We start from the raw sequence: 4,713 nt of genomic DNA, 5'->3' as shown, positions 1-4,713 counted from the left end.
TAACACACGTCTCACATCAAAAGAATAACACTACAAATAAATTTACATTTAGTGGCACAAAGTTTTAGTGGAATTTTGCTTTTGTGCCACTATAGCTTAAGTGGCACTTTTGTTTATGCCACTATAAATTATAATATATATAGTGCCATTTATAATTTATGACACTAAGTCCCATATCACTAAAAGTTTATATCTTGCTAAAATAATTCATAATATACTTAGAAAACCCAAAATGTAAAACTTAAGTGAAAAAAACTTTGAAAATATTTTCATTACCGCCTTTCATTCTACTATGCGGGAAAACGAAAATTACATCACAAGGGTTTCATTATCAGAGCTCAACTAAGAGATGTAGAACTAATTCTTCTTCGTGGTTCCCTGCTCCGCTCTGTTATGCTATTTCGCTCATCTGTTCAGACCTAATCGTCCACCTAATCGTCGGCCCTGATCCGTCGCTCTACGCTTTGCCCTAGTCGTCATCTTCCATTCAGAGCTCTTCCAAACTGCTCCGCCCCCTTCTGCCCTGGATCATCAGCCATACTCGGTGTTAGTGTAAGTCTCTCAATTCATTGTAGTTGATATAAAAAGGTCTATAAGGGTATGAATAATTGATTTTTTGCTAGGGTTTTGCTCGAGAGTTTGTACAATCAACTGGTGGTGACTTTAGATTAATTTAAGCACTCAAACTTTCAATCGTAGAGTCGATTTAATGTTTCTGAACGCAATTCATATAATAACGATTTGATACTAAATAGGGCACAAAATGGAAACCAACAGTATGGGTCAAAGTTGGGAAATAATACGGCAAAATAAAGTGTGTATTTTTATGAGGTTTTTTGGATGATTGCAACTTATGTATAGATATATACATAATTTGTTCATTTGTCGCAGTTTTGATTACTAACATGAGTGTTTTTTAGTTTCAGAAGCTATATGCTTCGTCATTGTCCTTCAAAGCTAAATTTGACTTTATTTTTAAATCAATGTGAGTGCTCTGTAACTGTGAAATTGATAAGAAATTGCTTCTTTTTCTAGAATTTGTTATATACTTTCATTTTCGTTATAATTTTTCTTATGTAATGTTACAATCACTAAAAAAAACTCAATTTTATCTTAATAATGTCAACTGATCAGTGATTTTTGTTTTAGAGTTTATGATTGCAATGACCTTGGAAATACAGGCTTGTTTGGTAAACTGATTAAAGAGCTTACTGAAATTGCGAACTTAAAATACTTGTAAGTTTTTATTTTCCTGTATCAAAGTTTTATTGTAAATTGTTTTGTTGTATTTGAGCTTTAAATATCATGCTAAACAAATGATGATATCTTATGTGGTATTTTGTGATAATAGGCTGATGAATAAGTCGTCAGTGGTTGATGCACATATAGAAAACAATTTTTATTTTGATGTGATACACGGATGAATAAATGTTTAGTGTTTAATGCATATATCAAGCATGGTTTTTATTTTCTTTTTTCACGAAGTGGAAAAGTTCATTTACAAAAAATGTCCCTTTAAATGTTACATGTGTATTTATTGTTTCATTTTTTTTTTGTATCTATTTTTAAAGGGAGCTCAAAAGAAGGGTAGGGCCATGTCGAAGATCGTCATCTGAAAGCCATCATAACAATGGTATTACTTTTAACTCGGTTAACTAAGTGTTTACCCTTCTTTGTATATGACATGTTTATTGATGATATTTCTACATGTTTTTATACCGTGTATTATGTATAATAGGCAATTGTTCATAAGTTGGATAAACGAGAGGAGCAATTACACAAATTTTGAGCTCAATCAAGTTTCGTGTTTCTTTCCAACAAGCCTTTAGTTTGATAGTATTGTGTTTTGAGTATTTGTACAACATTTAGACTTATTACATGTTTTTTAATATGGTTGTGATTTAAATGTATTGAGAATATTATTTTTAGACAAGTTTAAATTAATGTAATGATATTTTGTTTTTGTTATCTTAATTGTCATTTTATTATTTTATATTCCATTTAACATAAACAGTTGGATATAATTTATTAATACAATTACTTTGTCTTAAAAAAATGTCACTAAAACATGAAAATAATTAATATTTTTGTAGTTAAATAGTGTCATAAAAATAGTGCCACTAAAACCTACAGTGACATAATCAGAAAGTGCCACTAAAACCCAATTAGGCTGTAGCGGCACAACCAAAAAGTGCCACTAAAGGTCTTTAGTGACAGTTTTTTTTGTGTCGCTGATTGCCAGAGGGGCCTTTAGTGACACTATTTTGGTTTTTAGTGACATTTTTTCTATGCCACTAAATATCATTTTATTTGTAGTATAAGAATTTAGCATGTAATCGTCCTAAATTCTCATATACATAAAGGAAGCATAGTAATCAATAGCATATCATATACAATAGGGGTACATACAACCTAAACAACCTAGGTTCATTGCAATCCATCTAAGATAAGGAATTTCCTAACAAAACACTTAAAACCGCACAAAGATTAACTCACCTTTGACAAGTACATGTTTTTCTCCACTTCGGGTCTTGTAAGTGCTTGAGGTGTCACACTCCCCCTAACAACACAAATAAGCACATTACTAAGTATTTTTCAAGTTTAATACTTTCACGACCATGGTGTTAGTAATACAATTATGTTTATGTCTATTTCTATTTAAATTTCAGGATTTCCCAGATTGACCCCCGCTCAGTGTTTTGGGCATAAATCTAAATCTACAGCTCTAAATGGGACATAACTGGACATTCTGAAAACTAGACTCGATTTCCAACAACTTTTCTCTATGTTCCTGAATTCAGCACCGAATTTCCTGATTGTTGGTTACAAGTTCAAGGAAGGTTGCGTCTTCCCGACCGGTTAGCAACCATAAAAATACTACCCATCTATTTACAAAACACCCTCTTATGGTTTAAACTTCAACTTAATATGTATTAAGAAAACTAAATGTGTACCCACGCAAAGCAGCGACGATAAACAGCTCTTTTAGCGAATAGTTTTGTTATGGAGAAATAATTATTAGATTTTATTATTAGTTATTATGTAATAAAAAAATTACCATTTTTAAATAAAATATTTATGTTTATAACTTATATTTATATTGTCTGTTTATATATTTTATATAAATTAATTATTTTCGGTGTCTAGTTTAAGAAATATAAATTAATTTATATAGATGAATTTCATATTTTAAAATTGTCATTTTGCTCCGATTTAAATTTCTTAATGACGTTCCTTAATTCAAGTCTTCAAACTTTTGACAAGTATTAATGATTTGTTTATGTATACTTGATTTGTACAAAAAGTTGTGTGTTTTATACATTTTAAAATTCAAAATGTGACTAATATGCTTTATAATATAATAATATAAGATATATCGATTAAATATCTTCTTTAAACACTTAAGTTATACTTTCGAAGCTTAACATTTTAATATTCATTAACCTATTACAAATCATAAAGCTTCACCGTTACATCCTCCATCTAACACATAATTAAGCTTCTTTGGTTTGTAACTAAATAATTCGGTTGCATGGATGTTAAGTAATAAGCTCATCATGCATATATATAAACAAATACCATTTAATCTATACACTAATTTATTAAATAAAACTATAACCACTTATGTAATTTAAATGATACCATCATATAGCTACGTCATCATAAGATTCATCTTAAACATTGATTCCTTAACCCAACACGGCGCCCTCGAACAACCCAATAATCCATTTCTTTCTTTCAGACCCTCCGATTAAACATATTTTTTTAAACAAAAGTCCTCTCACTGACCCAATTATATTTGCTTGGTTAAGATCCCACGTATTCTGTCACTTTGTCTTTCTCGTTGTAAAGTGCCACTCCCATGCGTAACCATTGTTGGTCCTTTCCCCTGTCGGAACTTTCATATGGAGGAACAAGAACAGTCACGACTTGGAAATCCACTGTCAACTGTGACACCCGAACAAATTTCGTTAATCACTTCCTAACATCCATCTCTCTTGTTCTTCTCAGTTTCCAGAAGACAAACCCGATACGGTCCACCGGAACCTCGTAGATTGATTCCAGCCTCGTGATTGAAAGAAAATCGGGACGCACTATGCCTGTCTTCCTCTCCCGGTTATCCTCATCTTTCTCTCACTGTCGTATATACAGCAAACCTAATTGATAAGAAGCAATCGATCTTAGGGCTTAAGGATGCAGCATAACCGTCGGCAAGAAGCAATTGAATCGACGGACGCTTGAATTGATTGAATTTCTCAAGTTATACTAATGGTCCTCCATTGTCTCTACAATTGTGGAAAGTATAAAGAAAGCTCAGGAGGAAGCTTTAGAGAAAAATGACCGGAAGGAGGAACGTTTGGGTAAAACGTTGGTGTTTGATACAAACGGTCAAGGATTGAAGGTATTCAAAGATAGGATTTGGGTACCTAAGATGGGAGGAGTAAGAGGTCTTCTGATGGAAGAAGCTCACAAAACCATGTACTCGATTCATCCCGGCAGTACGAAAATGTATAGGGACCTAAAACCCTATTACTGGTGGCCGACGATGAAGCTCGATGTTGCTAAGTATGTGGCTGAGTGTGTAACTTGTGCTAGGGTTAAGGCACAACATCAGAAACCGTATGAGAGTTTAGAACCTTTACCTGTACCCATGGGTAAATGGGACGACATTACCATGGATTTTGTGACTAAACTGTCCAGAACAAGGAACGG

At 32.7% G+C, this 4,713-nt stretch overlaps 1 long non-coding RNA gene across 1 annotated transcript; it reads left to right on the top strand.

Moving 5' to 3' along the window:
• Positions 1 to 237: 237 nt before the first annotated feature.
• On the top strand, positions 238 to 1,968 carry LOC145168807 (uncharacterized). The gene is made up of 4 exons (XR_013742116.1): positions 238 to 552; positions 1,150 to 1,236; positions 1,572 to 1,633; positions 1,739 to 1,968. It is a non-coding gene; the product is annotated as an uncharacterized LOC145168807 (long non-coding RNA).
• Positions 1,969 to 4,713: the final 2,745 nt, after the last annotated feature.

The sequence above is a fragment of the Lactuca virosa genome, chromosome 4 (genome assembly GCF_052849685.1).
Source record: "Lactuca virosa cultivar CGN04683 chromosome 4, Lactuca_virosa_CGN04683_v6, whole genome shotgun sequence".
In the NCBI taxonomy this organism is placed as follows: domain Eukaryota; kingdom Viridiplantae; phylum Streptophyta; class Magnoliopsida; order Asterales; family Asteraceae; genus Lactuca; species Lactuca virosa.
The sequence above is the reverse complement of the archived record's forward strand: the minus strand, read 5'-3'. Positions and strand labels throughout refer to the sequence as shown.